General features: G+C 40.6%; 1 long non-coding RNA gene across 1 annotated transcript; it reads right to left on the bottom strand.

Annotated features, from left to right (window-relative positions):
• Positions 1 to 5,690: 5,690 nt before the first annotated feature.
• Positions 5,691 to 9,646, bottom strand: LOC147014508 (uncharacterized). The gene is made up of 4 exons (XR_015050451.1): positions 9,606 to 9,646; positions 7,302 to 7,381; positions 7,082 to 7,154; positions 5,691 to 6,918 (listed from the first exon to the last, which is right to left on the bottom strand). It is a non-coding gene; the product is annotated as an uncharacterized LOC147014508 (long non-coding RNA).
• Between the last annotated feature and the right edge of the window lie 539 nt (positions 9,647 to 10,185).

The following is a 10,185-nucleotide window of genomic DNA, read 5'->3' as shown; positions in this document are numbered from 1 at the left end:
TTGGAATTTGATCATGGTGCGGGCAATAGCTCACCCACTCTTTGTGAAGGACACCGTGGGATATTTAACACACCCCGTTTAACACACCCCGTGGGACACCCCGTTTTAACGTCCATCCAAGGGATGGCACACACACACTGATGAATCGCGTTGCCTGCAAAACAACAGAATAACAGTTTATAGCTGGGCCAAGATTCAAACCCAGGCTCGATGGCTCAGAGGTGAATGTGCTTACCTCTAGGCCATCCTTCAAGCCACCAGTGGAGATGAGCATGCAAATTTTCTACTCGTGGAGGAGAGGAATCCAGTTTGTGGAAGAATGGTGGATACATCCACCACACAACAGGTGCTATGCAAGGCAAGATCAGAGGTAGTGGAATGTTAAAAGACAAAAAAAATGTGTTGATGGCAGAACAACATTAACTCCTGCATAATGGCCTACCGACATCGAGGTGATACATCGGTGATCGGATGCCAAAAGACTGAGGCTCCACGTGCCAAGCTGTATCTAGGTGATCTGTAAGCAGTGTAAGAACGCCAGTCAATTTATGCCGTTGTTTATATGCAAAAATATTTTCCTTTTGTTCCTGTAAAACTCCAATAAAATTGATGAAAGAATTTGCTGAATTATCTTTTAAAAGTGGCCAATGTTGAAGTTCATTAGCAGATTTGATTTTTTTTTCCCCCCAATCAGAGAAGACTGATCCTCCATCCTGTTGAGACTGAGATGCACAGGTGAATGGAATTATCAGTGAAGTGCTGCAGATGGTTTCCCCCCTCCCCCCCCTCCCCAGAGACAAACTTACAATTGGGATGGAAGAAGAAGTTAACTCAACCCCATGATAATATTCCTTGGTCGGCGACAACAGCTCTTCCTCATTGTGTATATTTTTGAACATGTTATCCAAGTGTGCAGGGGGGAATTGAGCAGGAGACAGTTTTTTTTAGCATTGCTGATTCGAAAATAATCCTTGGGATCTGGAAGTGAGCGTTGGGCCATCTTTATGGATGACATGTCGGGTGTTGTCCATTCCAAACAATCCAAGCATGCTGTCTGAACATAAGAGCAAGACTATCCATGAACAAAATCCAGGGTCCAAAAATAAGACAAGTTGGCAACAATTTAGAATGTGGCTTTGGAGTCCTGGTGGTGATGATGCTCGATTGTTATTTTAGAAGGTGTGGGTTCAAATGCAGCTGAAGACAGCAGTACAAAGGATTTGGATCATCGTCTGAAGGAAACTGTTATGATGTTACTCTCATATCGTCGATGGAAATCCAGCTGGCTCATGATTGATCTTCAGGGAGGAGGTAATCTAACTAATCTGACCTTCTGTATATCTGATGCCTGTCCTCACCTTCTGGTTGACTCTTAATTGCCATGAGGGCAAATTTGGAGGCATTCTATGCGTAAAATGATACTTATAAAAGGCAGCACCACTTGCAATCCCTGACCAACATCAGAAAAGAATTGTGTTTAATGAAAATAATCTCCGGTTGCTGTTTGATTTTTAAAAACGATGCAAGTTTTAAAACCAACTGACTTGCTCCCTCACAGATGTATTGTCATCCATGCTGATCTCTCGTCGGAAAAAAAGTAAGATAACTCCACGGAGCGTTTATCATGGATCACTACAAATGATGTAAGTACAGGATGGTGAGGACGGAACCAAGATGACAAGGACAAACGAAGTAAGTAATTGCTCTAAGATAAAGGGCTCAAGTGGCAGCCGCATGTGCATGTGGCGTAATCCATCTTGTTTGTGAACTCTGCATATGCTTACGTACATATAAGAATGCTTTTATAAGTTTGCAAGGTCTGGTTGTTGTGCTGTATATTGCTGAGATGGAGATAGATGCATATACTTCATGATAAATAAATAATTAATAGAAGGTCCTGAGTAAAGGTCGGTGCTCCAAGGATATGGTGGAGAAGCTCGTGAAGAGCGAGAGGGTGGTACATGACGGAGAGAAGGGCAGGAGTGCTCTGCGGTGCTTGGATATGAGATGAGATTAGGTGAGATGTACTGGCCTGTTTTGTGGAGCATCGGTACTGCCAAAGTAGTTTCTTGGGATGGGTTATGATGAGTGATTTGCCATTACCTTCTCAAAAGTCAGTCATAGTAGGAATTTCTAATTTGGTAAGGGTGCCGTCAAGAGCTCGAGCTCACCTACTCTTTGCGAAGGACACCATGGTATTTTAAACGTCCACCAATTAATGCTGGTAGAAGGGACAACCGGGGGCCTAAGTCCATCGGAGGGTCGACACAAACGTTAATGCCTCGCTTTGCCTGCGAAACACCAGAATGATGTAATGCTGAGTCAGGATTCAAACCCAGACTAAACAGCTCAGAAGTGAGTGTACCTACCTCAACAGGCTCGCCTGCCAGCCCCTGCTTGGATACAGAAAATGCAAAGACAGAACAGTATGCTGGCTGAAGAAACAAACATTACAACTTTACAAAGTACCTTCTTTAGGTATTCAAAAGGAAAGCGTCATGGACAGAGTGCAACGGATCACCCAAATTGGTCGTAAAATATAAATATACTGTGCACTTAAGGATAAGTGGAACAAGTTTTTGCACATTGTCTGAATATCTTAGGTGCATAAAACCAGCGAAGAGCGTTTATCGAGATTGAATAACGTTAATCAGAAACACAAGAAGTGAAGATATTCTCAACAACGTTCAGAACAATGGTTTTTCTAAAGTCTTGTTTTCTGGAGACAGGAAGGACCATTTTCTTCGACGCCTCCACAGATGTGGTACTTTTTTGAAAAAAAATCTCATCATTTAGGAGTCCTGTGGTGTCCCACAAACCTTTTGCCTCAATGAGATTCCCAAGTCAGCTTTCAACGGGAGAATTATGGAGCAGATGAATGTGTAGCATTCATTGAATATACAATGTTTTATTCAAACATTCACCCTGAAGGACCTCAAATGAGTATCGACACTGGTAAAAACAGCTTCAGGAAGGCAGGGGTCTGAGTCGGGTGAACCAGTTGGAGAACTTTGAGGGACTTTAATTGTCACGAATGGTGTGCACGTAGGGGTTGAGTTTCATTCGTGTTCTGTGGCGCTTCGACTGTGACAGATCCTGTGATGCTTTGAACCATGACATGGTTCTGATGGAATGTTTTGATGGTGTGTACAAGGTGGTACCATTGTGTACTTGAGAGTGCAATGTTTCACCAACAGCTTCTCACTGTAAAGTCCTTTGAATGGTTACCATCTTGTTTCGGATTCCCAATTGGTACTATACTGCCATGGTTTAGAAGAGAATCACTTCATCTACATCATATTATGTACAGGGTGTTTCAAAAGGATTGATACAACTTTGACTTCCTGCCATTTCTTTGTTTTTTGACCTATACCGTTTTCCTTTTCAACGTTTGGTGGGGTTATCGTGGTATTTGTTTCCTGGGATAGAAGCTCCATAGCTCCACTATGCCATTGACAGTGAAGCAGAAGACAAAAGTGGTGGCTCTGTGGTATGAGACAAAACCATATGTAGACACCCGCCAGAGGTTCTACTATGGATACGACGTCAGAACACGTGATGGACCCACAAATTGTGCCTTTCAACGTATTGTGAAACATTTTGTGCACAAGGGTACAGTGCACAACCAGAGTAAGGGCAACAGCGGCAGGTCAGCATCAGTAACCAAGAGCTAAGCCAACATCAACACCATGCAGGATTCTGCAGTGGACAGTCCCAAGAAGTCCCACCGCCGGTACTCCTGGGAGCTGGGCATCAAACCAATATCAGTCTGGTGTATCCTCACTAAGGAACTGAAGCTTTTCCCATACATCCTCTCTATGAGGCATAAATGGAGTCAAGATTACATGAGAAGGAGACTTGATATGTGCATTTGGCTCAGTGAGAAAATGGAGCGATACCCAAACTGGATCAACCTGATCTGGTTCGTTGATGAAGCCCATTTCCACTTGAACAGTGCATCAACAACCATAACAACATTTTCTGGTGGGGGGGGGGGCAGAACCACCTGATGAGATCACTGAGAAGTACCTGAAAGGGCCTAAGGTCACATGCTTCTGCACCTTCAATGCCAGATGGGGAATGCTATGGCCTTACTGGTTTGAGAATGACAACAGCAGGACGGTGACGATCAATGGTGAATGCTACTGGGCCGTGCTCCAGAAGTTGCATGATGATCTAGTCCAAAAGGTCACCTCGAACCAGCTCAACATGACAGTTTATGCAGGATGGTGCATCCCCCCCACCCTATACAACTGGTGAAACCATCACTTTACTGTGGCAGCTCTCCAGAAACTGGCTCATTGCCCTGGGTACCACTCATGACTGTGCACCCCATACCCCAGACTTGAACCCTCTGGACTACTGGTACTGGGGGACTGCCAAGGGCTCTGTCTACACCAAACACCCTGGCATACTGGATGATCTGAAGCAGGAGGTGAAAAACTACCTCCAGGCAGTGCCACATGCGACCTAAAGGAAAGATGGACAGAACTTTGGAGTCAGGATCAATGCCTGTCAGAACTGCAGAGGAGCACACATCGAGAATGTCAATTACAAGTATTTTGCATAAATGCCAACTTCAGACCTTTGGCTCTCACTAACTCATGTCGTGACTTACTGCAATAGCAATCAGTGATAGAAAACACCATGTCATAAGCTTTCAAGAAATGTTTGGTTCACGTTCCTGAGGTTTCCGTTTCTTTGTAAATAAACATTTAAGTTGTATCACTCTTTTTGAAACACCCTGTATCTAATTTGCTGGTACTCAGGAAATGTCGTACAGCCAATGATGACTCTTTCTACATAAATTCATCTGTTTGTGATAACAAATCTTTGCATGCTGACTTATACCCACCACACCAAGTAACTTCAGATTGGAGAATTATAATTTTAACATCATCTCTTTTCTAAGCACTCCTCAATTTATTCAACAAACACCAACAAGTTCAGGAGTATATGGGACAACTACACTGATGTCACATTCAAGACCTTGAGAGCCTGGTACATTTGCAACTGTGGGATTTTCTCTGATCTATGATATAAAGCTCTTTCTTATCACTGACTGACTCACTCACTGACTGATATTAAATATTGGTACCTTCGGAGTGATGTAGTAAGCTGAAATTTTTTTTATGCCGATGGACATCAAAGCTGATACACTGGGGGGGAAAAATATCACAGAACCGTCAGAATGCATCTGTAAATGAAAATATAAATAAATGAAAAAAAATTGAAAAACAAATGCAGTTGAGCGACCCGAGACAATTGGGAAACTGTTCTTATGCTTACACAATGTGTAAGCACACCTCACTAGTACAGTATAACCACGTGACGTGACATGGAATGGCATGCATTATGTTACCATTCCAGTATATATTCATCTCTCACAGAATACAGGTCTTCTAGCTTTGGAGTTATCCAGTGACAAATACGAGATTGTCTCATACTTCCCAAGTCATCCATTCTCTTCACTATTCATACAATGCCAATACATCCTCATTGCATTTGGACCAACTTTTCTTTTCTTTCCCTCAAACTCCTGTTTTGTCCTTTTGATTTCAACCATGATCATGAGACATGTCTCAGTAGTATGAAGAACGACACTGTGAAAAAGCTGTTCTCAGCTTTGCACTCCATAATGGGCTGTCACAGTTTGTAGCATTCTTACAAGAGGCATAACGTTACTTGTTCTAACTGACAGGCCAAACATTGTACGATTCACTTCTGTCCTCACTCCAAATGGTTCTTCTGATCATTGCCTAGTAAGACTGTCAGCATCCTTTAAATAACTGCGTGAAAAGCCCTTCAAACTTGGATTTCTCTGGTACCAAGGCAGTTAAGCAGAATTACGTTTTATGATATTCACCTATTATATCGTTTTTTCTTTCTTTCGGTAAAACACGCAGTAAGAAAAGAATGGTGAGGATAATAGCGACGGAAGAGAAAATAATTTATGGCAAAATATGGAGGTGAAGCAAGAGACATGAATCAACTTCACTGGGAATTTTTACCCGTCACTTCGCTGATGGATTTAATCAAACGACAATACATTATACTTCACAAACATTCTGCTCCATTCCAGTGCATGTCCTGATGTAATTTTTCTCAATTTTTTTGCGACATTTTAACCTTTGCAATCAAAGGTTGTTTTCACCCCTGACTGTTTGTCTGTCATCTGTTCCTTTGTTTGTGAACAGGAGATCTCAAAATGTTGGGGACGGATTCAGATGAAATTTTGTCGGCAGGTTGGATATGAAACGGGGAAGAGTTGATTTGATTTTGGCAAAGACTGAATCCGGATCCGGATCCGAGAATTTTAAAAGTGATTCTTCACCATTGAGTGATAGGGCTAAGACGACATATAGTATGATATCTCAAAAAGTTTTGGACGGATTTGGACAAAATTTGGTGGATGAGTTGGAATGTCACGAGAACAAGCTGATTAAATTTTAGTTGATGTCAGAATCCAGATCGGCCTATCAGTGGGATACAAAACGTAAACTCATCAGCCTGGTGGAGGTATGCTCTATCGAGTACCCTTCGAGTTTGGACATGGTTTATTATCCATTTTATACTCTAAGCTATCATACTGGGGTTTGTGCCATTCTTTTCCATTACTCCTAAGGCAGCCATTTTGTATTTCAAAATGGCGACCCTAATTTTGTATTTACTCGTATCTTTGCAGCCAGACTACATAAAAGGATTATTTCTTTCATTATATTTGTGCTTGCACACTTTCAACACAACTGAAATATTATGTACTTTTATATGTGGCTAGTCTATTATAATTAACTATGTATTTCCATTGATTATATTTGTTTAATGTTGTGTTATTGTGCATTATCCAAGGAGTGATGTCCTCACATAGTTGTTTTTCTTTGAGTTAATGAAATCTTCAATGTTACTGCATGATGGCATCTGCAGAAGAAGAGCACAAGTTATGACCTGTGTTTGTTTTGTCAACAAGGAACCAAAGAATCATGAGTTGACCCAAGCCATGCAAAATTTAGTAGTGCATCATATGAAATATTTTTGATCTGCACACATAAAAGAGCTGAATTTGGTTATCTAAACTTTGTACCTGCTCGCAAAAGACTCCGTGGTACACCAGTTGCAGTTTTGAAGGACCAAAAGGCTTCATGGCATCCCAAATGCTACAAATTGGTGACACATCATTCCCACATAGCTCAAGATGAAAAGAATTACCAAAAAAAGACATGCACATCTACAAATATCACATATCTTACAAATCACAAGCGAGGGTGACAATCTTGTTTCACAAAATCAGTATCTTCACTTACATGAGATCAGTCTGGTACATACAAACAAGAAAGGTTCTTCTTCTGCCAAAAAGATACAGACCAGCCATTTCATGCTTGTTCTACAAATGACAGAGGAAACAAAATCACCCAGATTATCAATAATAGTGAAAACAACAATTGCAAAGTACAGCTTGGCAATGTGCTAGCTCCTGGAGATTTGCTTGCGACAGACATTGTGTACCACCACAAGTGCTACACACAAAACTGGGAAATGTTTCTTCAACTGGGGTGATGCCTGCAAGTCTATCAAGCTGAAAGATGCCAAAGTTAGCATGGAAATGAAAGCAACATATTCACTGTTTGCCCGATTCTAATAATATCAAAGTCAAATCGATCTTGAAGGCTTCAAATCATGAATTCACAGCAGTCAACCCCAACCTTATGAACTCTGATTGGTCCCTCATTTCTTGTGAAAGTAAAAGTGAAGTCCCACATGTCTTGGAAGAATTGCTATTCCAAGATGAAGATCAAATGGACCGAGGTGCAGTAACTGGCAACTCTGACAACACCTACCTTGTGATTGATGGCTCGGCATGTCAGTTGTTCATGAAGTTACAGTATGTCATCAGCAAGACCCAAAACCTGAAAATAACTCGGTGATGTCTTCAAAAGGGTCGTAAAGGCAAAGTGTAGGAGAGATGAGGTGGTCGATTGATATTTGACAAACTGTGCGACATAATTCTGTGAAGGATATGATGCATCATGGCCAAACTTCAGAGACATCAACTTGTCGATTTTCTGTTGTTGATGTGACACCAATCAAAGATTCAAAGCATTATTGGCAAACAACAACACAAAAGATTCACTGACATTGTATCTTGCTGAAAAAAACTCTGCAACTTGACACACCATTGGACACAGAAACACGTCTTCATGTTCAAACCAATGTTGAAGACTCTTCCATCAACGGATGTCAGCACTCAAATGGAAGCAGACTCTGTCATATTATTACATGCAGCTGAGTTATGTGCTAAGGGAAAGACTATTCACATCATGACTCAGGACACCAATGTCCTTGTATTGGCTTTAAGGAGATTGGCTCAGTTTGAGCAGCGACCAGCAATGATAATTATTGGAACAGGAGAACAGTCTTGTCGAAACCAATCTATGACAGTTGAGGAGCATCAAAAACAGCAGCTCTTCCAGGATTCCACTGCCTAACTGGATGTGACTCTTGTGGACAAATTTGTGGCAAGGAAAAGAGAATTATGTTTGAAATATTCTGGGAATCTGAAACACCAGTGACCCAGGCACTGACAGAACTTGGAACTGAGGAAGTGCCATTTCAAAGTGTCATCTCTGGATGTGAACAGTTTCTCTGCCAGTTGATGGGTACAAAGAAAGAGCAAGAAAAAACAGCCTGAAACCTCAGATGGGAAGATCAGGAAGCAATCAAGCAATCAGGGGGTAGACAAAATTCTGCCAACATCAGGTGCATGGGGCCAGCACATCCTTTGAGCTCACATGCAAGCTTTCATCTGGAACCAGGACCGAGTGCTTCAGCCAAGGGACTCAGATCCATACTGGCTAAGCTGGACACAAGCATCAGATGGTAAATTGGTTCCTTTGCTCTCCGAGTTACTTTCCACACTATATTCTGTTGTTGAGATTGTCAAATGTGGTTGTGGGGTCAGCAAATGTGCCACACAATGTATATGCAAGCTGAACAATCTAGCATGTACAGAGATGTGTAACTGTTTGGGTGCAGAGGACTATGAGAACACTGCAGGCTGACAGAGATCAAGAAATGGATGATTCAGATGAAGATGAATAAATTCAAAAGAACTGTCATAGATTTTAATAGGTTTATAACTTGCATTATTATAGTCTTTTTTAAGAAAGCCAGGTGCTTTGAAAACCAATTTCACATTCGTAGAGTGTTAGTCTTTCTCCACAGTAACAGTATATATTTTGTTGATACGCTCATTAAAATTTTGCCACCAGAAATAAGTGTTTTGATCGAACTGTGCTAGAAAATGTTACTATTGCTCTATATAAAATAAGTGTGTCCCTTTTAGAGATCATTCAATGTTTGTATAAATAATTTACACTTAACATAACCGACATGTTTTGATATCTGTAAGTAGTAAGACGTGAAACATAAAAACATGTTGTTTATAGGTGTTGAATTGTATTAAATCCATCATTTTGAAATGTTTTATTGGTCTAACAATCTAAATATTACTAAAACTCTCATCTTGTATATATGTATGTATGTATGTTCCCGAAATATAGCCAAAACGGTACACGATGGCGCAAACATTTTTGGCCCACCTTACTCACCATTCTCCTGCGGTGTGCAGTATCAAGTTTCGTTCAAATCTGGCAACGAAAAAATTATTAAAAAATTAATTCCCGATTCAGTCAAGGACTCTTCGGGAGAATTTGATCAATGCAAACAACCTCAGTGGTATAGTTCGCTGGAGCTACCTTTTTTCTTTTTCTTGAAATGATTTATTTAAAAATCTCCAACATTTAGTGTAGACAAAGAACGATTTATTTTTAAGCATAAAATAAACATCGCCATTTTGTTCTACTACTTCTGTGTTCATTAATAAATAAAATTGTGTTTAGAAGATTATGCACAATAATTAATTCGACTTTCTTTTCTCCATTTTTTTTTTGACATTGACGCGCAATATCAAGTTTCGTTCTCATCGGGCAAGGAGAAAAAGAATTTTAAAAATCAATTCCCAATTCAGTCAAGTACTCTTCGGGATTATTTGATCAATGCAAACAACCTCAGTGGTATAGTTCGCTGGAGTTATCTTTTTCTTTTTTTTTTGAAATGATTTTTTTTATCATCCACTGTTACAACGGGTTCCTGGGTCGTCTCGTATCATTTAAGATCCGACAAGATTAC

The sequence above is a fragment of the Eptatretus burgeri genome, chromosome 13 (genome assembly GCF_056783735.1).
Source record: "Eptatretus burgeri isolate ZD-2024b chromosome 13, Ebu_testis_v1, whole genome shotgun sequence".
NCBI lineage: Eukaryota > Metazoa > Chordata > Myxini > Myxiniformes > Myxinidae > Eptatretus > Eptatretus burgeri.
This window is presented reverse-complemented; position numbering and strand designations above follow the sequence as displayed.